At 42.8% G+C, this 24,816-nt stretch overlaps 1 protein-coding gene across 7 annotated transcripts in view; it reads right to left on the minus strand.

The window, feature by feature from the left end:
* LOC140190165 (tyrosine-protein kinase Fyn) overlaps positions 1-24,816 on the minus strand; it is a 233,482-nt gene that overhangs the window by 133,938 nt on the left and 74,728 nt on the right. For 6 of the 7 annotated variants that reach the window (XM_072246739.1, XM_072246679.1, XM_072246686.1 and 3 more), the window contains one exon: positions 5,295-5,353. The exons of the other annotated variant lie outside the window; for it this stretch is intronic. The gene's annotated coding sequence lies outside the window, so the exon portion shown is untranslated. The remainder of the gene's footprint in view (positions 1-5,294; positions 5,354-24,816) is intronic. 7 annotated transcript variants of the gene reach the window in all.

A 24,816-nucleotide genomic window follows, 5' to 3' on the forward strand; every position in this document is an offset into this window, starting at 1 on the left:
TTTAGGAACAGATTCTTACCCTCTGCCATCAGATTTCTGAACAATCCATGAATCCAACCTATTTTGCACTGCTTTTGTTTCACTTATTTCTATTTTTCTATTTCTTATTGTAACTTCTATGAATTTGTGTTTTTTGTATATTGCACTGTACCACTCCATAAAACAAGAAGTTTTACAATGCACATCATTGATAATGAACCTGAGTGGAAAATGGTGAGAATCGCACTCTTAAGAGTGATGTGATATCAAATGTGAGAGAATGTGTTCCAACCACAGGCAAGGTGCAAACAACACATGCACCTACAACCCCTGCTCTCACCCTTTCTTCTCGTACACATTCACTGGCAGTCCAGCACACTCTTTCCACTGAATGCTGCAGAATGAAATGCACCAAATCTGGGGCTGGAAGTTGTGGGTGGGGGAGGGGGTGAATTAGTAGCCGTGGAATTGATTAGGGACTGATGGCGGAAGTTGCCAAGCTGCGTATGTGGCTGGTTGATAGACGACAAGACTCAAGACCGGATAAGTTACTGAACTGAAGGGAACGTTCTTGGCTGAACATCTTGGTTATGTCCAAATGCTGGGGAAATATAGAGCATCCCTGCACAATGTACCCCAACTACTGTTTACACACTAATAACAATGTCAGTGTGTGTGCAACCGATGCAGAGTCCGCAGCAGGCACCTGGGGTGACTCACTAACACAAGTGCTCCATTGAATATTGGGGTGGTGTGATTCAGCCCAAGACTTGTCGCCATCACTGTCTATTCAGAAACAAGCAATATTTGAACTCACATCCCTGAAAAGTTATTTATTTCTGAAAAGGTCTGAATTTCTAAACTAGCACTTCTGACAAGGCAGAGCAATATCACATCATAATACCGGTCACAGTTTATTTAAAAAATCACTCAATGGCATTGGTGAAAAGAGTATTAACAAACTGAATTAAGAAAAAAGAATGGCCTGCAATATAATGAAAGAAGGAACACTGTTCAGTTTTGAAATGTTCAAACAGAAACACTTATTTGAAAAACAAGACTTTTATCGATATTTACAGATGCGACAGTATGTTAGTAGGACAGTTAAAAATGTAACCAAGGCAAGTACATGTCTGATAGAGCTATTTAGAAAAGCATATAATTCAGACAACGGTAGTAGAATCATTTCAAGCGTGTATAAAGGTTTGTCAAATCTTAAAAACATGTTCCACTTCATACATTAGAACAAAATGGGCGAATGAAGGAGGGATAATAATATCTGAGGAAGAATGGACAATAATATGGAGGTATCAATGGAAGTGTACCAGTTCATAGAAATGGAGGGAGTTTGGGTGGAAAAACTTGATAAGATATTTTACTATACCCTCTTAGAAATCCCATTATGATAGTAACCTCCCTGTTTGCTGCAGAAATTGTGGAAATCAAAATGCAAACTATTATCATATTTTCTGGGACTGCCCTGTTATCAAAGACTGTTGGAGTGGGATACACAATGCCCTACAAGACATCTTTAAATGTGAAATACCCTTAGAGAGTAAGACCATATATTTTGGGTATATACCTCAAGAATAGTTGAAAAGAGATAAATATTTAATGAATATACTGCTGGTGGCTGGTAAAAAGACCCTGACCAGGAAACGGTTATCACAGGAGAGCCCAACTTTAAACGCATAGATGGAAATTACAATGGACATTTACAAAATGGAGAAGATAACAGCATCTGTTAATCATAAGTTGGAACAATTTGATTCATACTGGGAAAAATGGTTTAACTACATAACACCTCATAGGCCTGATTTTATTCTCACAAGTCAATGAATATGTTGTAAAAAAAAAATTACTCCCTACTTTGTACATAGTTTTCTTCTTTCGATTGTTCTTTCTTTCCTCTCCTTTCTATAAGTGTATACCTCAGATAAATATTATGTGGAGATTTTTACAAATATGACTATATGATATATATGTACAGTATCTGAAATACATCTTATGGAAATGTTTGTTTGATGATGAACTTCAATAAAAAATAAATTACAAAAAAAAGAGAAAAGAATGGCCCAAGGTAAATAATTTACATAAAGGTTAAGCAATAAGGAAATGTGATGACAGATTTTGATATGATCCAGCACCTCCTCTTGCACCAATACACCTTTGCTTCATCATAAGTAACATCAAGTTCCAGATATCACAAAGTTTAAGTCAATCAGCTCAAAGAACAGAAGAGCATTGTGGGAACTCTTCAGCAATGAGACAGGCTACAATCATTACACAAGGTTTAACTGACTGGTAACTTGAAGATAATAGATTTTTTTTAACCAAGTCAATCACACCCTTAATTAGCCACATTAAAAGCTGGCACAAATGCATACAATCTAAATACTTGAACTAAGCCCATGGAAGAAAACACCAAACAGACAATGTCTAAACCTGCACTCAGTCATGTTAAAGGACCAAAATAAAACATTTGTATTCTTCTCCCAGGTTGGTGCAGCCTTTCATTGATTCTACTAAAGATTTATTGAGTATGCCCACAAGAAAATGACATGGACTTTGATAATAAATTTTCTTTGAACTTTGGTGTCATAGCTTCAAGGTCCATCGCTACAGCATTGCTTCTAAATGAGGGCACTTTCAGCAATGTGAAGTCAAGATATTACACAGTGCTTCCTAACAGGAACTGTGGCTGTGTCTGACACAGAAATGGTTTATGTGGGCTGGTGAATCTGGGATTGCATCAATGACAGAATAGGCTCTAGAGGGTAATTAGCCTTCTGAAACCCCTGTTCGGATTTCAGCAAGATATTAAATTTTCTTGGGACAGATTGAACAATAGCTCCAGTTCCCACAGTGATGCTGTACGAGGGCCTAATTATGTGACCATGCTTGCTGAGGTTGCAAAGGTTGGCCATTAGCAAGTTGCAAGGAGCATACAAACTCTGTCAAGGGACAGTCAGGATATAAGTGAGCAAATGGAGGACAAATGAAGCATAACTAATAGGAAATATGAAGTATTCACTTTGGTAAGAATAGAAAAGTGAATTACAATAAGTCATTAAGGCCATTGGAATTTTAGTCTTGGTTGCAAGCAGGATGGGATACAAGTATTGCAACCATAAAGAGGCCACATACTGAGTACTACACAGTACTCTGCTGGCTTTAGAAAGCATGTATATACTTCATAGACATGAAAAAGGTTCACAATATTTAATGCTTGGGTTGAAGGGTGTTTATGTTTTCACAAACAATCAAGTAAAATGAGCCCCTATTCTCTATAAAGTTGGGAAGAATAACAAGTAATATTGAAACATACAAAATGGTGAGCGGCTTACCAGAGATGTTTCTCATAGAATTCTGCACTATCTCGGGAGAAAGAATTATGAACTTTTATTGAGATAAGGAGGCTTGTGAATCTAAAATATTCTACCCAGAGAGAGGTGGCGATCAAGTCAGTGCAAATTCAAACTTTAGATTAATCTAAAGTTTCAGACTGCAGTGGAGCTGAGCTATATTGGAAGCAGGCAGCAAAATGGAGCACACACCAGCATCAGTTGAGCATCTTATTGAATGACTGATAGTCTGGGCAGGCAGAATGGCGTATCCCTGCTTGTGCAGGCAGAATGGCGTATCCCTGCTTGTGCAATGGATACTAAAAAGTAGACATGGTTAGGGAGCCTTCCGGAGTTATGTGAATACAGCAGATATTAATTCAAACAAGAACCAAGCTTCAGTTCTTATTGTAAATAAGAATAAGAACTTTCAATTTTTGTAAATTGCAAGCAGTAAATTGAAGTTAAAACTACAGACCGCTCCGCAAACTAAGAGGTTGCATATGCAAGGGCCCAGACGATGGGGTTATGTTAATTGGCTCGCGTCAAACCAGGGAACTTGGCCCAGTTTATTGCCACCATTGTGACTTGAGTTCAGACTGGCAGACGAGATGGATGTTGTCACTTAGCATATCAAATATGGTCGCAGGTATAGGCAATCAATAATTTTTGTGTACTCATCATATTTATGAACTTAGAGACAGACCTGATAACATTGATTTTGGGTGCTTGGCTCTCTGTCATCAAAAGGTTTTAAAATATTTGTTAGTTTCTCCCAAAGGCGCTTGGGCCTTCAGAGGAGTCTTATCCATCCAAATGAGCTTCCATTATGTATTTCAAAGGAGCCATTTGTCAACCCAAAGTATTGAAGTAAACAATGTCCTTGTAACCATTGAAGCTGCATTGAATCACCTACTATTACCTTTGATCTTAAGGGTATAAAAATGTGATGTACCTTTGGGTGTGAGCCTCTGCCAAGTGTGTCTCCAGAAAGCTGGCTACCTGTTGTGCTGAGACTTCTATATCACCATTTTCAGTGTCTCTCTGGTGATTTCGATCAAAGCAGCAGTCTGCAGGAAGGGAGGTTTAGCTTGCGGCTAGAATGGACCCAAGTAACTTTGTGTGCTGTCCGAGTCTACAGATTGTGTTTTGTGATGTGGCTACAGGTTTTTCCATTGTACCTGTACCTCACCATGTTTGTGCTTGTGATTGTTAGAGTGAATTTTTTTGGGTAGATGATTTGTTTACGCTTAAATGACTTTGGCCACCAGACTTCTATTTGACAAAGTACTGTGGATTGAGTTCACAACAATGCGCTTCCTAAACAGGTGTGAATACCTGATGCTTCTGGTGCTGCAGTTTGACCTGATGCTGTAGTTTCAAAGACAGTATTATCTATACTTTATAAATATTAATTGTCTTCTATGTTAGCACGTAAAATGCCAAATAAATGTATTGTGGATTTAACTCGCATTCCTAAAGGCTGTGGGTAGCAACCCGGACATTTTGGTGTCGGAAGGAAAGGATGGAGTTAGGTGGTGTGATATTTTGTATGTAGCTTCAATAGGAAGCATTGTCTATGCATTGTCTATAACTTTTTAAGTAGCGATTGCCTTTGTGTCTAGCATTTAAATATCGAGCTCACATTGGACTAGCAGACCTTTCTACGGAAAGCGTCTCCATCTGTATGATGCCTGCTGTACTTTGGTGTGTCAAATAAAAAAGCTGCTTTGTACCTACCAGTGACTCTGTCCCTCTGCTGATTTCATCCACACTGTACAACACTGATCATAAACTCATCTTGACTTGACAGGGTAAGAGCCCTAGCCTCTTACTCTAGATATTCAGCACAACAAAAAACCAAAGTGAAATGGACCACAAGCTTACAGACATTGCAGAATGGGAAAACATAAATGACCAGCTCTCTCTTCCCTATGCACAGACAGGCAATATGACCAGGTTGCTACTTACCAAGGGCTCTCTAACATTCAGGATTTTACATTGCTTCACATACAAATATGATGGAAGACCTGTTGGAGAGAGAAGAGAGAATATACTTTAAAGGCTCCAAAGAAATGTTACATTACGTGTAGAAATTTATCTTTCTAAATTAAGGACTGGTTGAAGTAATTAATTCCAAGCACACTCAATGCAAGAAATCAGATTCACAGTTGCTGATGACCTGCTGGGTCTCATCTACATTCACAACCAGTGAGGGGTGTGAAGGTAGGATGGATGGGGAAATGGCTGGGATAGCATCTGAGGTTTGGAGCTTTGACCAAAGTCAATCGCACAGCAAACAGGCGCTGCCAGTAGCAAACACAGATTCTGTGCAGAGAGAGAGCAAGCGATCCTTGTTGCAATGGCCCTTCACTGCCAGCTGCTCACAGCTGTCAGGCAGTCAAGGGAACACTGCCTACTCCAGTTTCTCCGATCATCCCTGCAACCAACCCACTAATAACACAGACAACAAAAAATTGTCTTTCTAATTAGTACTGCTTCCTTTATTAACAATTCCGCAGATGCACAGTGGAAGGCATTCTGACTGGTTACATCACAGCCCGGTTAAAAAAAAACTCCAATGCATGAAAAAGCAACCGGCTGTGGAGCGTGGCAGGTCCAGGCAGTTTCATCACAGGTACAGCTCTTCCCACTGAGGACATCTTAAGATAAGATGTCTCAGGAAGGTAGCATCCAGCATCCTAGCCACACTCTTTTCTCCATGCTGTCAGGAGGCAGGAGCAACAGGAGCTTGAAGACCTTCACCTCAAAGTTCAACAACTTTCAGGTTTCTGAACCAGTCTGAAAATCCTTAACATTGCCTCCGATTGTTCATTCTCATTTTCTCTCTGTCTCTCTCCACACACACACACACACACACACAGAGCCACGTACAAGTTTCGTTACATTTATCCTGTTTATTTTGCACGTCTGTAATTTATGAGCATTTAAGATCAAGACAACTTACGCCTGCCTCATCTTATATGTGCTGCAAAAAGCTAATTTTCATGGCATTCATTCTGTGTACATATGCCAATGACAACAATAAGCTTGCACAAACTTGCTCAGTTTTCCTATCACTTGTCACTTGTGAGTTATCACTGGGATAGAGCACATGAAGTAAGACTACATTCACACATGAAGCAAAGGAAGCTCCATGATGCTATCCCATAAAGGAACTAGGTGAAAGGGTAGGCCATTTGGCACATTGAGACGGAGACAGCCATTTTCATCATGGCATAACGCTCTTGAACTTCTACTTCATTTCCTGTCCCTCTAATCCTTGAGATTGAACAACCAATGGTTGCGATAGAGAATTCCAAAATCTGTGGCCTTTCAAGAAATTTCTCCTCATTTCCTACTTGATCACTCATTGTTCAGATGTGACATTCTCTTAGCAACAAAACCCTCTCAAAATTCTTATAGTTCAAAAAGATCATCTCTCAAACTGATACAAGTAGAAGCTCATCTGACCTGCTTGCTGTGCAAGCGTATATCTTATGTGGACTCTATACGTTTGTAGAGACTCTTCCTACTCAACCCCCCCATGCAACAATGGCTATCATTTCATTTGCCTTTCAATAACTTGGTGCACCAGTTTGCTCAGCTTATGTTTCTAGTATAAAATCTCAATCTGGATAATCTGGCATCTTCTTCCACTTGACACAGTATTTGCTTTTCTCTTTATCGTTCCAGACTGGATCATGTTGCACTTCCCCACATTACACTCCACTTGCTTAATTTGAGTTCATTATTTACCTCCATCTGCCAATTTTCTGTGCACTTCCTGCCTTGTTGCAAGTTATATTAATAAAGGCTGTAAATGGCAGCAGTCCAGATCCAACCTTATAGCAAACCACTAGTTATCCTTAGCCAATCTCAGGGTAACCTATTTATTAGACTCATTTTCAGTTTAACCAATCATCTACCCCACAGTGCAATGCGCTTTTACCTTCTACTCTAGCTCAAATGTACCCCTATTAAATGCCTGTTGGAAATCCGCACACATTTATTGCTTCCCTTTTATCTGTCCTGTTCAAAAGATCCTCAAAAGAACTCTTAAAAGGTCTGTCAAATACAATTTCCCTTTCATAAAATCATGTTGGCTCTACATAATTGCACTACAATTTTCCAAGAGTCCTGCTATTATTTCCTCAATAGCCATTTCCAGCATTTCCCCACTACAGATTGGCATACAATTTCTTGCATTCCATCCCCCTCCTTCCTTAAGGATTTATACTTGTGGTCTTGCAGTACATGGGGTCTTCTCCAGAATTTAAGGAACTTTAGATAATCACATGCAGTACATCCACCATCTCTCAGCACCACTTTTTGTGAAGAGAACATTGATCATCAGCTGTGAGTAGTTCCATTACTTGCCCAGTACTTTAATTTTCTATTGTTAGTGATCGTTTTAAGTTCCAGCCTCTCTTTGTCCCTGAGCTTTCATCTTTTAATGGGATGCTTTTAATATCTTCTACCATGAAGATAAACACAAAACACATGTTCAAAGTCTCAGCCATTGTCAACATTAATTCCCATTCTCATCTTAAGTCACCAACAATTACTCGACAAACTGTTTTCCTTTTCATCTACTTGCAGAAGCTCTTTTTATTTGTTTCATATGTTTTTCAAATTAGATAATTTTTGAAGTTGGGGTTGGCACAGTAGTGATGTTAGCGTAATGCTATTCCAGCACAGGTGACCAAGATCTAGCGTGGCCACTGTTTGTAAGTTCTCCATCGGACTACGCGGGCTTGCTTTCCCTTCCAAAGATTAGATTAGATTATGAAGACATGCAGTCCGCTTTTATTGTCATTTAGTAATGCATGCATTAAGAAACGATACAGTATTCCTCCGGTGTGATATCACAGAAACACAGGACAGACCAAGACTGAAAAACTAACAAAAACTACATAATTATAACATATAGTTACAACAGTGCAACAATACCATAACTTGATGAAGAACAGGCCATGGCACAATAAAAAAGTTCAAAGTCTCTCGAATGTCCCACATCCCATGCAGACGGGAGAAGGAAGAAAACTCTCCCTGCCATGCTCGACCACAGTCTGACTCTGAGTCGTCCGAAAACTTCGAGCCTCCGATCAGCCCTCCGACACCAAGTACCAAGCACCATCTCTATCCGAACGCTTCGACCTCAGCCTCAGTCGCCAGCAGCAGGCAAAGCCGGGGATTTTGGGGCCTTCCCTCCGGAAGATTCTTGATCACACAGTAATAGCGGCAGCAAACCGGCATTTCAGAAATTTCTCCAGATGTTCCTCTGTGCTTTCACATCTGTCTCCATCAAATCAGAATTGTCCACGGCCCCTATTTAACAGATACGATATCATTTCACCAGAGAGCTGCGCACGCTGTGCCGTGCTGCCATCTTCTCCTCTCCAAAGATACACGTTAATTGAACACATGAGTGTAATTGGGCTGCGTGGGCTCACTGGGCCGGAAGGGCACGTTACCCTGCTGCATCTCCAAATAAATAAAGGCGATTTCATAGGTAAGAAGAGAGAATTGGCTAAAGTGAACTGGGTAAATAGATTCCCTCAAAATTCAAGCATCTCTGTTTGCAAAATACGAAGGAGAACACCTCACTCCAACATCTCGGCTTGGTTCTTCTCCATCCAATCGGACCACACACTGAAATCCAGAAGACCGATGAAATACACGCTGAGGGGTTGCTTTCCCCATTCCAAATCCTTTCAGCATTATACAACAGACTCTACTATTCTTAGTGAAGTGCTGAACCATGTGCTTAGCAGGGAGGAGGAGAGATATGGAAGTCAGCAGGGTGAAGGTGAAGGGTGGTTTTGCAGTCAAAGGGGTGCCCCCACTAAAATGCCACAAGTTAAACAAGACATAACAACATGATGAAATGTCTCCTCAGTGGGTGAACAGCAAGGCTGGTTACATGATTGAAACGGCTCTAATCTAGGATGAACAATCTGGGTGAGAGTGGCAGGGGAATACTGATAAAACAGAGCGAGACACTAGGTCAGCTACTGGGAGGAATGGACCACCATCCGTAGAGAAAGCTCGATCAACACTCACGTTGACGTTACTGACACCTAGAGGGAAAATGCACAGAAACCTAAGGCCCTGGTGCATTTCCCATAAGATCAGCACATATCCCAACAACGTAACTGAGAAAACTGGCTCCACCCAGGACAGACAACAGAGTTCAAATCCTATCTGAGGGAACAGAACACAAAATTCTTGGCTAACTCAAGGACTTCTGTGGTGACAGAGAGATCACCTTCTGTCCAGTGGGTTTATACCAGGTCCTATTTATTCATTGAAGTGGATGTAAAAGATCCCAAGGCACTGTAGAAAAAGAACAATGGTGATTTTCTCTATTGTGAATAAATAGTAGACTCCTAGTCTCCTATACCTTCTATTAGGTTGTGGGCTGATCTGTCAGTAACATCAATTCCAGATTTCTGTTTTCTTCCAAACTCATAGACCACAAAGGATAGGCAGCAACACCTCTGCCATGATTATCCTCAGTACCGATGCTCCACAGGTCACATCCTCAGCCTCTTACTCTACTCCCTAAACACTCATGACTGTGTGGCCAGATTCTGCTCCAAGCCTTTCTACAAGTTTGCAGGTGTTACCATTGCTGTGTGCCACATCTCAAACAATGATGAGCTGGAGTACAGGAAGGAGATAGACAGCCCACTGGCATGGTGTCATGACAACAGCCTTCCCTTCAAAGTCAACAGATGAGCTGGTCATTGACTTCAGAAAGACCTTACAAAGACATTTTGTGGACAAATATGTTCCCATAATAATTATTGAGAGTCTTCCCCAACCAGAAGCCATGAGTGAACAAAAAGATTCAAAATATTCTGAGGGCAGGCAAGTACAAGAGGTCCGGGTATGACCACAGAAAGTTCTCATTTGGGAAATGCAATTCCAGACTAAACTTGAATCACAGAGAGATGCCCGACAACTGTGTCAGGGCTTGGATGCCATCACCTCCTACAAAGTACAAACGTTTGTAAATCCAAGCAGTAGAAAGACAACGAGGTTTCTCCCTCAGAAGAGCTCAATGCCTCTTATGCTCACTTTGACTGACAGAACATGGAGGCAATTTCACGCATCCCCACAGACCCCAGCAACAGTGTAATCTCAGTCCCTGAGGCCGACGTGAGAGCATCCTTCAGGAGGGCAAATCCACAAAAACCATCTGGCCTGGACAACGTACTTGGCCGAGCACCGAACAGCCGTACTAATTAACAGGCTGGAGTGTTTGTGGGCATTTTCAAGGTCTCAAGTCAGCAGTGTAAATAGCCATCTGCTTCAAGCAGGCATCAATCGTACCTGTGCCCAGGAAGAACATGGAAGCCTGTCTCAATGACCATCATTTCAATGCACTTGCATCCACGGCTTCAAAAGGTTGATCAGGAGGCATATCAGCACCTGTCTGAGGAGCAACCTGGATCCACTTTAACTTTCCTACCATCACAACAGGTGAACTGCAGATCCCACTTCATTGGCTCTTCGCTCAGCTCTGGAGCATCCGGACAATGAAGATGATTACGTCGGGATGCTCTTCACTAACTATAGCTCAGCATTCAGCACCATCATCCCCTTGAAAGTCATGACTACGCTCCAAGACCTGGGCCTCAGTACCTTCCTGTGCAGTGGTATCCTCGGTTTCCTCACTTGCAGACCCCAGTTAGTTCAGATTGGCAGCAACGTCTCCTCCACATTCATCATCAGCACAGGCGCACCCCGAGGCTGTGTGCTTGGCCCCTGCTTTACTGGCTTAATATCCACGACTATGAGGCTAATTACAGCTCCAATGCCATATTTGTTTGCTGATGACGCCACTGTCATTGGCCAAATAGGAGGGAAAAAATCTCACTGAGTGCTGCCACAACAACCACCTTGCAAAACCAAAGAGCTGATTATTGACTACAGGAAGAGGAAGCCAGAGGTCTACAAGCCAGTCCTCATTAGAGGGTCAGAGGTGGAGAGGGTCAGTAGCCTTAAATTCATTGGTGCTAACATATCAGAGGATCCATCTTGGAAACAGCGCATTAGTTTCATTACAAAGAAGGCACAGCAGCACCTCTACTCTCTTAGAAACTCGCAGAGATTCAATGTCATCAAAAACTTCGCCGAACTTCTATCGATGCACAGTGGAGAGTACCATAACCGGGTGCGTCATGGCCTGGTATGTAAACACCAAAGCCCAGGAATAGAAAGTGGTGAATACAGCGCAGTCCATCACAGGCAGAGTCCCTACACCGTTAAGTACATTAACAAGGAGCGCGCCTCAAGAAAGCAGTACCCAGCAGCAAAAATGCCCACACCCAGACATTCTCTCTTCTCCTATCTATCGGGTAGAAGATAAAAAAAAAAGTCAGAAAGCACGTACCACCTCTTCTATCCCTCAATTATAGACTCTTGACCTTTTGTACGATCAGATGGACTGCACCTTTTCGGTACCATTTACAATTGCATTCTTATTGTATTGCCTTATTTTACCTCCATACACTGTGTAATGATTTGATTTGTAACAACTGCATGCAAGATTTTTACTGTATCTTGGTACAAATGACAATAACAAACCAATACCGATAATCTTGCTTGTCAAGAATCCTTCTACCCCCTTTAAAAATATTTTAAGATTCTGCTGCTACGATCGTTTGAAGAAAAGGGAGGTCCAATGACCTGCCACCCACAGAAATGTTGCTTTTTTGCTACAGCTGTCTTAAGTGGGCAAAATTCTTTTTGCTTAAACTACTATGATTCAACCGCACCAAAATAGATCTGGTCATTGTCACCTTGGGGAGGCATGGTAGTGTAGTGGGTAGCACAACACTTTACAGTACAAGCGACCCGGGTTCAATTCCCACCACAGTGTGAGGAGTTTTATGTTCTCCCCGTGACCGTGTGGGTTTCCTCTGGGTTCTCTGGTTTCCTCCCACAGTCCAAAGGTGTACTGGTTGGTTAGGTTGATTAGTCGTTGTAAATTGTCTCGTGTTTAGGTTAAGATTAAATCAGGGATTGCTGGGGGGCTCAGCTCAAAGGGCCAGAAGGGCCTAATCCATCCTGTATCTCAATCAATACACATTTGATTGTGGGATCTTGCTGTGTTCAAGTCTACTGAGTCAACTCAAGCACAGCAGTGCTAACATTTCTGACCATAAGATCAAAGTTGCTTGAATTTCCAGCATCTGCAGAATTCCTCGTATTTCTGACCATAAAGTCCTTTTCAACACCACAGGCATGGAAACAGATGTCTTTTGTTTTTGAAGAGGGATATCACACTGGAGTTTAATAAAAGTGCAGGTTTTTCCCAAGAAGTTCTTAATTTTTTAAAAAAAGAGCAGCTAGCGTGATCTGAGAGTGAACAATAGATAACTTACTTCCCATCAAAACATAACACTTTCTTGATGGCTTTTCTTTAAAACCGAACCTGCTTAATACTGAGCCAGCAGCTCCTGTCACTGAACTCCATCGCCTTGACACATTAAGGTGATCGCACCGAAGACAGTCAATATTAGGAAATGACAAAAAAAATGGTGGTCGTCACATGGCAAAGTCTCCAGGGTTTCCTTCATCCGTGACGTATATAGAAGACAGCAGCACAGCCTCGAGATTTAAGAGGAGGTTTCTATTCCGATTTACATTATAACAGTAATTCACTAGACGATGAAACAGCAATGTATTGGGGGGGGGGGGCCACGGGATCCGAGCAGATATTGCACAAAGAAAACCCCCAATCTTCATCTAATTCTCCGTCTACCCGCAGGGTAGGTGTAGGACCTGGTTTATCCCAGTTGTAAGAAAATATCAAACATTCAGCTTTGCCCATAAACAGAGTTGTCTAACTACAGCAATAAACTTCTCCATCAATTCATCTACCATAGACCCAGGGGCAAGACAAGGCCAACCACAGAGCTATGGGAGAGATTGATTCAGAGTGTATTTCTTCATCACAGCGTAGTAAATCTTTACAGATTCGTACCTCAGAGGGCCATGAATGCTCAGTGGTTGCTGCTTTCAAGACCAAGATCAATAGACTTTTTTTTCCCCCAGTTTCCAAAGAAAGCAGAGATCATCAAACCTGGTTTGGTGTATGAGAAGCAGTTATGGGGACTGCATATATTCAGTGGGGGCGGGGGTGGGGGGAAGTGAACACAACATTCTGACAGGGCAAGATTGCATGCAGAGAAGTCACCAGAGACTGGAGGTGCTGGAATCTGGAGCAGCAAACAGCCTGCTGGAGGAACTCAGCAGGTGCAGCAGAGTCTGTGAAAAGAGAGAAACTGTTGATGTTTCACACCGAAGACCCGTATTACGACTTCAGAGAGTCTGAGTGATGAGAGCATGGGGACATAACCTCACGTTTCAAGACAGGAGATTTTGGGCAAAGATAAGGGGAATTTCCCTTCCCCTCCCCCTCCAGTCAATTAAGTGGTGATTGTGTGGAAGTCACTACCACAAAGAGTTGGACGCCAAGTCACTGAATATGCTTAAGGGGAAAGACAAATTATAGATGAACAAGGTATGGAAAGCAAGCAGAGATAAAGATTAGAGAGAGATAATCAGCCAAGATACTCTTCAATAGCAGAACAGGCTGAATAGACTACTTGTGTTCCTATTTTTTTTGATGCAGGGTAATGTTAACAATGCACAGAGTCTGCTGGACCTCATTAAATGATGGAACAGACTTTTTGGGTCACGAGTCCCACTCCAGATACATCCTTAGATCTCTCAGGCCCTCAACATGACTGGGATTGCTGATATCGGGAAGCAAACTTTCCCTTCATCATAGATGATGGGGGCCAGAGGACTCGATACTCTAAATCGGCCATTCTCAACAGGGGCCATACGGTCCTCTTAGGGGGCCTGGCACATTTGAAGGGGGCCACTGACTGAAAACTGTGAGAAGGGGAGCCCCAAAGGTTTATGGGGGCCCTGGTAACTGAACCGATAAAATACCCAAGCAGCAACCTTCACTGGAGTCAATAGTTTCCCTCCTATTTGTAATATCTTTCCAACACACCGTTTGAATTCAGCGCACCTGGTAAATTCATTGCTTAAGCTCCTCCCACACAGCCTCACTTCAGAGTCAGTCGCGAATCAGACTGCACCGGGTCAACATATTCAATCAAGGGTTCTCGCATCTATTATCGCCAACCTTCAATCTCCGAAGATCAGCGTGTCTTGCTAGGCCTTTTTTAGCCTAGAAACTTTAACGTATGTGTGTTTGAATATATTATACGTTAAGGTAGGTTGTGAAAAGTGTTCATTACTGCACATGAAGTCACACAGTCTAAATCACATCAAGGTCACTTTCCTGTTTCAGCCCTGTTTCTTGTGGAGCTCTGTTCCCAGGCACTCTGCACTACAATTCCAAATTGTAAAGTATCTAGTCCCAAAGAAATGATATTAATTTGAACTAGGATTAAGATCTTACAACTGTTGGTCACCACAGATTGCTTGCTACGGCAGCACAGTGATTGGCATGATGTTATTACAACTCGGGGGGGGGGTCAGAGTTCAATTCCAGAACTGCTAAGAAAGTGTGTATGTTCTTCCTTTGTGCATGTGGGTTTCCTATTGTAAATTCTCCTGTGATTAGGCTAGGGTTAAACAGGTGGATGCGTGACAGGGTGGAGCTACCAAAGAGGGTGTAAGGCACTCCTTCCTTCAACTAGCCTGAAGGTCACCTTTGGGCAAGGTGTAGCATCTGCTTGGAGCCCCGATCAGGGTAACGTGCAGCCATGGGAGCAGCTGGTGGATGCTCGTATATCACAAGTCCTGGTTATGCCATCACTGGTGCCAGGTAGACAACCTCTGAAGAGTATTGATCATGGCTGGAGTCACCCATTTTGTAAAGACACTGGCCAGAAGGCAGCAATGGCAAATCACTTCAGAAGGAAAATTTGCCAAGAACAGCCATGACAAATGGAAAACCATGATCACCTATGTCAGCAACATGGCACATGATGGTGATGAAATAGATGGGTTTCTAGATGGCATGGCTTGTTGGGCTGGAAGCACTTATTCTGCACTAAATAGATAGATAAATAATTAAAACATATAAATGTTTCTTTTAAACAAGGAAGGGAGTTGGAGGTTTGATGTTAGTGTCACTTTCTTTTTTTGCAAGAGAAGGATTTGGGGTTTTTGATGTTCTTGCTGCCGTTTTTAGGGTAGGTGATCTGTTAGCTGGGGTTTAATGCTCTAGGTGCCTTTTTCTGTGTGAGCAATCAGTTAGCTTTTTGTGTGTGGGAGTGGGTTGGGGGTTTGGGGTTTGATGCTGCTGTTTTCCGTGTGGGCGGTCTGTTAAGATTTTTGTGCGGGGGAGGGGTGGGGGGGTTGGCATTTGCCAGTTTTGATTTTTTTTTTAATGTGAGGGTGGGGGTGGGTTGATGTCTTTTCTTTCAACAACTCCCACGGTTTTTTTTCTGTATTTCATGGCTATCTGGAGAAGACAAATATCAGAGTTGTATTGTACATGCATACTTGGACAATAAAATGAACCTTTGAAATCAGGGCCACTGGATTTTCAGATCTAACTTTGTAACAGTTGTTTGAGAGGTGGATTCTGCTAATAAAGCGAATACTTACTATCCATTTCCAGTTGCCCTTTGAAGTGGTGGCGAGTCTCCTTCTTCGACCGCCTTTCCAGTGACGGTTATTTCTCAGGATTGTTGGATGGTGGAACACCATCAGTTCAGTGTTAAATGCACAAGAAATAGTTACAGTGAATCATGGTGATAACCCATGGATGGGCAAAGTCTGGACTGTGACAGAGCAATTTGGAATTTATACTTTGACTGCATGTTAAACCTATATGTGCACCCCAATTCTCATCATCTCATTATTAAACAGGCAGTTTCTAGTGCAAGTGGAATTTTTTGATGTAGTACTCTAGCAGAGAGCTGGCTGGTGTCTACCACACAGCCTGGCTACATGAGAATGCGTGCACACTCAGGATTAATGAGTGCAGCAGGAGACGAAGCTTGCATCTTGCAGCCTATGGTCTGGCACTTGGCAGTGCTGGCCCCAGGAACCCACCGTGGTTACAGGCTACACGAAGGAAGCCGTTACCGCTGCTGCATTCCGACCTTGGTGCCAAGGTTGGGTGCGTCAGCCGAGCGGTAAACGAGCTCCACTTTGCAGCGTTTACTGGCCTCGCCTGCAGTCGTTCTTGCTGGGGCTCTGAAAAGAGAGCAAGCAGGCCGAGGGGTTCCTCCCTTGTGCTTCAGAGTTAATCTCGGTTCTGTGGTCAACATCACATGCTGAAAGTAAGCATTCATGGTATGTGCTTTATTGTGGCTGTCTATCTCTTTAATTGTCTCAAAATTAATTACATGCTGCAGCTGTATCAAATTTGGGTGCTCACTATTGAACGCTTGGTCAGCATCAACGTGCAGCGACATCTCTCTCTCACCTCGTGCTGTTAAAGTTCAGCGAGAGCATAATATCAGCATCACGTGCGGATATAATTGAGCGAAAAGATTAGGGGCAGAAAGGATGCTCCAGTTGTCTGAGGAATCGGGAACCAGGAGTCAATGTCTAGGGACAAGAGGTAGGCCACATAAGACAGAGGTGAGGAGATATTACTTCTACCACAGCTGGATGAACCAGTAACCATCATCATCAAGTGCTGCGCCATATGAGGTAGGTGATCATGGTCTTTAATTATGATTGTTCTTGGCAAACTTTTCTATAGAAAATGATTTGCTGTTCCTTCTTCAGGGCAGTGTCTTAACAAGACAGGTAACCACCTCCAGCTGTTGTTAATACTCTTCAGAGATTGTCTGCCTGACGTCAGTGGTTGCATAACCAGATGCTCATACGACCATACACCACCTGCTCCCATCACTTCACATGACCCTGATTGGGGGGCTAAGCAGTGGTTACACCTTACCCAAGGGTGACCTGCAGGCTAGCGGAGGGAAGGAGCACTTTATACCTCCTTTGATAGAGATATACACCTCCACCCCACTTATCCAAGAACCAGTGATATTCCCTATTATAGTTAAAAAACAAATCATTAAATATATTCAAGAAACAATTAGATAGTTCTGTCAGGGGTAGAGGGTTATGGGGAATCTGGATGATTAGCTACGACTACATTGGATCGTGGAGCATGCCCAAAGGGCTCCTCCTCCTCCTCCGATGTTCCAGGCTTCTATCTGCTATACTGAAGATAAAACTATCAAAAACTAATCCTCCGAGCCCATGACTCATCCTACTCTTCATAGCATTGCTAAAGGTGAGGAAATGCATTGAACTATTTCAACGGTTCTAAGCTCAGTGCACACATTTTCAAGCTCTTTCTATATTCTGCACACATCTCAACACCCACTCTCGGTTCGCCTTGCTTAAATTAAGAAGCAGACATGTTAAACACACAGAGGTTTGCAGGAATGGCTATTTACATGCTGACATTATTTTTCTTCTGCACTTTGAACCAAGTTTGTCTGCATAAGAGGTCAGTCCTTGCATCCTTCTCTTCATGTCGGCAGTCATTAGTTTTCCAAATACTGCCAATTCTGTGTCTAGATCTTACGTCAAACCCTCCACTGCCCCATCTGCCATTTTTTGACGAAACACAAGACTGTTATAAAAATGCTGGTTTACTTATATACCTCTCAAGCTCTTGAAAATTGATTGCTTACAACCAAAACCCATGAGTGGTTTTCTTATATGAAGTCCTTAATCACAACTCTGTAGGACTTACACCATTGAATTTCATCTCATTAACACAGGTAGGGAACAAGTCGGTCTCCCCAACCTTTTTTATGCCCTGGAGCCCCTACCATTAACCAAGGGCCCCACGGACTGCAGGTTGGGAATTTCTAGCTTAAAGGAAGCAAGGTTCACTTGGGCAACTCTAGACCTCACTGCAACCGCTTCAAGCCCTGTACGCCAACACGAGCATGCAAGAAGGTCTCAAAGCCCAGTGGTTAGTGGAAACAGTCAGTATCATTCAGGAACTGGACATACAGGAGGAAAAACTAATTTAACAGGCTATGTGCATAGAATAACAGTGAGCAGATCAGATGAAATGCTGTGCACAGGCAACTTGTAATGCTTGTGTATTAATAGCCGTCAAGCCAATAAATTCTAAATGCCTAAATTCTTGAATAGACTTGTTCTGGTTGCTAAATGTCTAACCCATTGTCCTGAGATGAAGCTCTCCATGTCTAGACATCACCCCATGGAAACAGCTTCTCAATATCTACTCTGTACATCTTTCACACAATATTTTAAGGCTCAATGTCTGTTGGACATTGGTGCTATTATTAAAGCTACATCTACAGGTCCTTTCGCAATCGAACAAACACACCGTGCCCTCATGGAACTCTACTTTGGTCTCCTGCTATTCTGCATGGGCTAGAACAGAAAGGGAGTGCCACAAGATTAATTCCCAGTTTAAATAATCTCAAGCACCCAGAAAGACAGAGCTGGGCCTCTACACGGACCCTCTCGGTTATTGGTAGAGGTCCATTGCAAAAAAAAAGTTTGGAAAACCTGATTTAGAGATTTTAGGTTTATACAATGAAAGGTTCAGATTGACTAATTTGCCCAAATATAAAGGCATCAGAATTTTTTTTTTGCTAACCAGGACTGGGTTAGGTGCTAGGAACCAGTTCTTTGCTCCGCAAAGTAGCAGACCTATGGAGATGGCTGACATCCATCAGACTGAAGACAAGCAGAGATTTAGTGTGGTTTGGAGCTTCTGGCTATAACTAGGGTGGAACAAATGAAATTGGATAGGCACCAGGAGAGTACGATTTATTGAGCTACTGGAGAAAGAGCAGGAGAACAGAACTGAACTGAAAGCCCCACCGGAAGCTGCTTTGAACTCAATGCACCGAATGGCCCCCTTCTAGACACAAAGGCTCTTCCGAGCCCATGATTTAATTCCTTCAAACGAGAGGTTAATGTTTCTTCTCAAGGACACAACCATTTGCATGAGTATACACGTTACTCTGTTAAGTGGGAGCTAAGCTGGTCCCTTGGGCTGGTATGCCCAGTGTCAGCACAGAAATGGGACCTTCGTCCCACTATTTTCAGGTCCATCTACACTAATCTGATTTGCCTGCATTCCTTCTGTATTCTTAAATGCCTTGCAGAGTTGAATTTCATAGCTCACAGAGAAACAATCAGTGGCCACTTCATTATGCACTTCCTGTACCTAACAGAGTGGCCACTGAGTATATGTTTCTGATCTCCTGCTGCTGTAGCCCATGAACTTCAAAGTTCGCTGTGCTGTGCATTCAGAGATTATATTCTGCACACCACTGTTGTAATGCATAGTTATTTGAGTTACTGTCACCTTCATGTAAGCCTGCACCACTCTGGCCATTTTCCTCTGACCTGTCTCACTAACTAGGCACTTTCACCCAGAGAACTGATACTCACTGGACGAAGGGTCAGGACGAAGGGTCTCGGCCTGAAACGTCGACTGCACCTCTTCCTAGAGATGCTGCCTGGCCTGCTGCGTTCACCAGCAACTTTGGTGTGTGTTGCTAGATTACATCTCATTCCATTCTGATGTTTGGTCTGAACAACTGAACCTCTTGACCATGTCTACATGCTCTTATGCACTGAGTTGTTGCTATGCGGCTGCATTCACGAGCAGGTGTACAGGTGCAGTTAATAAAGTGGCCTTGTCGTCACTTGGGGGTACATCAGACATTGAAAGAAGCAGCTTCAACGACTGGTGACCTTTATGTCTTTTTAATCGGGAGGGGCAGAAAGGGGTAGATTTGTAGGCGCAAGGTGTTAGGTTTGGATAACTTCATTTGCCCCATCATTGAAATGTTCCCACGACCTATGGGCTAACTTTCAAGGACTCTTCATCTCATGTACTCTATATTTATTGCTTATTTATTATTATTTTGTATTTACAGTTTGCTGCTTTTTCCCATACTGATGCAACACCCAAGTTGGTGTGGGGTTTCATTGATTCTATTATGGTTATTATTCTATTATGGATTTATAAAGTATGCCTACAAGAAATTGAATCTCAGGGTTGTATATGGTGACATACATGTACTTTGACAATAAACTTACATTGAACTTTGGTCTTCCTCTTGTAACTTACTAAGCTTACAAATGTATACACAGGCTCCCAATTAGACCATGTGAAACCCGCTGCAACAAAACACATACAATAGCAGATGACCATGAGATTACTGGCACAGCGCAAGAAATTCTACATTACCTTTAAATATATGAAGTTAATGGGAAAAGGCTGGAAAACAGTATGTAGGAAACTGGAACAATGGAATGTGGGGGAAAACAGAACACATTGGCTGCATTTTCTGTGGAAAATGTGCATAAAGTTCATTTAATGGGCTTGTTCATTAACAGCGAACTACACCGTGCGTATGGATGGTTAATGCTCTGAATGAGACCAACACACAGATACCACCTCAGCTCATATTTTTGCATGAATTTCAAGTGGGATACAAAAATCTGCTTGCAGAAGTAAATATAAGGACCAAAGCCCAGCTGGATGAATGGGAGGCTAAAAAGAAAGGAGTCAATGGAGATATGAAAACAGAGGATTGGTCAGATGTTGCAGTGGATGAGCAAACGAAGGCGAGATCAGATTGGAAAGGGAGCAATAGCAGGATTAATAAGAGAATATGCCAGTGAACTAAATTCATCTTCCCAAGATCAAGACATACAAACTAGAACAAAAGTGTCCAATGCTGTCTGAGCCATTTCCTGCAGCCTCAGAGTCAACTTCTACAACCATCACAGAGGAGATCCCAGAACCTGAGACTGCTTTCATAGAAACAAATCTCACCTGCCAAGCACAGTGATTCCCACTCGTTACAAAAGACGCTATCCCACAAGAATAAGAAATCTTTGGGCCCGAATGGGACAATTTAAAATTTATTATGCTGTGGATATCTGCAAAGCAGTTGTATTATACCACATACTGTGTTGAAATGCATTCTTTTATTGCGTTGAGAGTTTATAGCTAAGCAGGGAGGAATTAAGTGTATATAATATTTCAGTAATAATTGAGTAATCTTGTAAATACGTTGATTGATTACATATTCTTTGTTGTTTACATAATGTACAGAGAGTTACATGTACAAGTACGTAAATGACATATGTCATCTCAACAGCACTTGTTATGTGCATGCCTGAAGTAAAAGTGAAAACAAAACATACACAGTTTCTCCCAGCTCCACGTTTTTGTTTTTATGCTTTGGGGCTACAAAGCATAACACAAACGATGCATTTCACTAACGAGAGAATCTGCAGATTCTGGAAATCAAGGTAATACACGCAAAATGCTGGAGGAACTCAGCAGGCCAGGCAGCATCGATGGAAAGGAGTAAACAGTCGACGTTTCAGGCCGAGACCTTTCATCAGGACTGGAAAAGAGATGAAAGGTTAAGGTATGAAGATTGGGGGGGGGGGGGGGGGAGGAGAGGAAGTAGTACAAGGTGGTGGGTGATAGGTGAAACCAGGAGAGGGGAAGGGGTGAAGCTACGTAATCAACTGGCGAAAGAGATACGGGGCAGGAGAAAGGGGAATCTGATAGGAGAGGACAGAAGGCCATGGAAGAAAGGGAAGGGGGAGGAGCACCAGAGGGAGGTGATGGGTAGGTAAGGAGATGTGGTGAGAGGGAAATTAGAATAGAGAATGCTGAAGGAGAAGTGGGAGGTGGTGGGGGGGTGGTAAATTACTGGAAGCTTGAGAAACCGATGTTCATGCCATCAGGGTGTAGGCTACCCAGACAGAATATAAGGCGTGGCTCCTCCAATTTGAGTGTGGCCTCATCACAGCATTGGGGGAGGCCATGGACTGACATGCCAGAAAGGAAATGGGAAATAGAATTGAAATGGATGGCCACTGAGAGATCCTGCTTTTTCTGGCAGACGGAGCAAGGTACGCGGTGAAGCCGTCTCCCAATCTACGTCAGGTCTCACCGATGTGCATTTCACTGTATGTTTCAATGTACATGTGACAAGTAAAGCTCATCTTTAATTTCCTTAAGGGGAAATCTTGCTTGACAAATTTGTTGGAATTCTTTCAGGGTAGATAAAAGAGTCAGGCTGTTGTCTACTTCGATTTTCAAGTCCTTTGCTGCACACGCGACTGCTAAACAAGACTGGCTGGCAGTAAGCAAAGAGTAGGAATAAAAGAGCCTTTTCTGATTGGCCGCTGGTGACTAACGGTGCCCTGCAGGGGTTAGTGTTGGGTCTACTGCTGCTTGTATTACATTAATAACCTGATGGCTTTCTGGCCAATTCTGCAGATGATACAACAATAGGTGGAGGAGCAGATAGTGCTAAGGAAGCAGGGAGTCCGGAAGGAGGACCTGGACAGATTAGGAGAATGGGCAAAGAAGTGGTAGATAAAATGCCGAGGCTTTATAAGACCACACTTCTTTAGACCATGGACCAATACCACTGAGCAAGGTGTCTGTGGACACCTAGGTTGGGAATCCCTGACCTAGGACAATACTCTGATGTTGTGAAATGATCTGCTGGATGGCATGCTAAACAAGATTTTTCCATCGTACCCCAGTACGCGTGACAATCATAAGCCGATTTACCAATTATTTGATAAGCAGTTCATGGTGTCTGTCAAATAAAGACGAGCCACAGAGTGACACCAGAGTACACCATCAAAGACTTCAATCAGCTTCTAGGTTTCAAGGGCAGTCTCACAGGAGGAAGGGCTGCAGGAGATTTCTGCAAGTAATTCCAGAGCTTCGTATCTTAGCCGCCCAGGCTGTGGCCACTAATAGCCGGGTGAATAAATCTGTGGATGGTCACGCAGGCCAGAGTTGATAAGGTCATGCGGGGTGGAAACTCAAACCATTGACTGAAGCCAACCACAGCGGTTCACTGCTTAGAGAGGGATAAAACTCTGACTGAGATGGATCTACATTCCAGACCCAACAGAAGGACAGCATCCACAATGATATGCAGATGATGAACAACTTGAAGAGGATCCCATCCCACGAACTCAGCCTATGCAGCTGCTGCAGGAAGCAAATCACCAGGAGGACCCTCCATGCAAGCTACCTCTGTAGAGTTCAAAGGGTAAAAGGCAACACCCATGTCCAAGCACACATGGACAATTGACCACTCATCACGTAGGAGACTTGGAGTCACAGCAGAGACCATTTGTCTCAAAGTGCGACAAGTCTCCTTTGATCTTTTCCCTGGATTTGTTTCAAAGCGACCAACTGATCCTGTTTCACTGCAACCAACATGTGTCCTTCCCTCTAATCTTCAACCAGATGTGGGACCCACACACACTTCCACAGATGGGGCAGCAAGGTATGAGCGTAGGTGGCCATTTTCTGTGTACTTTCTGGAAGATGGTGACTTCGTTGACCTTTTAACACTTCACAATCATGTTGATTGGGTCAAGCAGGTGCTTTGGGAGATGCCTTCATCTACAGTTTAGCGTTTGGAGCCCAGAAGCCTCATGAATGAAATGTTGTCAGCATCATACCCCAAATGCTCCTCCTATTTAAGGTGATGGAGTCCCGTAAGTCAATGGCGATGTTGCATTTTCTCAGGGAGGGCTTGAGAACATCTGGGAATCATTTCCACTATCCACATGGCAATCACTACTCAGAATATCTAGAGACAGGCATGCATGTGACGTTGTGTGGTCAGTGATGTTAACCACGTGAAATTAGGACCTTGATTCTAAATATGCTAACATTGCTTTCCTTACACTTTGAGCACATTTGGGGAATTTTGCCGAGATGGTTTTGTCTCAGTTTCTCTCCAATGCTTCCAAGTGTCCATTGTAGGTAGCTCAAGGAGAGAAGTGTCAGAGTCAGACAGCAATGGAAAAGACTCTTTGGCCCATCACATCCACGCTATCTCTTGGATCTGGTGAATTTGATCTTCAGAAGTCAAGAATGAGGCACAGAACTCAGTGGTTACGAATGTTTTATTAAGGGTTACAAGAATGAACAAAGACAAACAGTAGTTATGGTCGTGTCATGCTCAGACTAAAGTTAAATACATTCCATTGATAAGATGTAACCTATCAAGTGGCCAGATGCATGTGGTGTGACACCTACTACCGATAAAGTAAGAAGCTTCTAGAAAATACAGAATCAGCTACAGTACACCGCAATTACTAGAAAATTCCCCAATGATTATATAAAAATGATATAAGCACAGAAAAGTTAAACTACAAAAAAATGCAAGATATCAATTCTCACCCTAATCCTACACCATCAAGCCCAGTTTTGTTTTTCCCATATTCTCAATGCCATACCCTAGATTCAACCTACACATAGGGGCAAATTTATTTTTTTTTTTATAGGCATCCGTTAGTCTCGTGAGACCACAGATTTGCGCATTGGAAGGTTTCCAGAGCGCAGGCCTGGGCAAGGTTGTATGGAAGACCGGCAGTTGCCCATGCTGCAAGTCTCCCCTCTCCACACCACCGATGTTGTCCAAGGGAAGGGCATTAGGACCCATACAGCTTG

Source organism: Mobula birostris, chromosome 2 (assembly GCF_030028105.1).
Source record: "Mobula birostris isolate sMobBir1 chromosome 2, sMobBir1.hap1, whole genome shotgun sequence".
NCBI classification, from domain to species: domain Eukaryota; kingdom Metazoa; phylum Chordata; class Chondrichthyes; order Myliobatiformes; family Myliobatidae; genus Mobula; species Mobula birostris.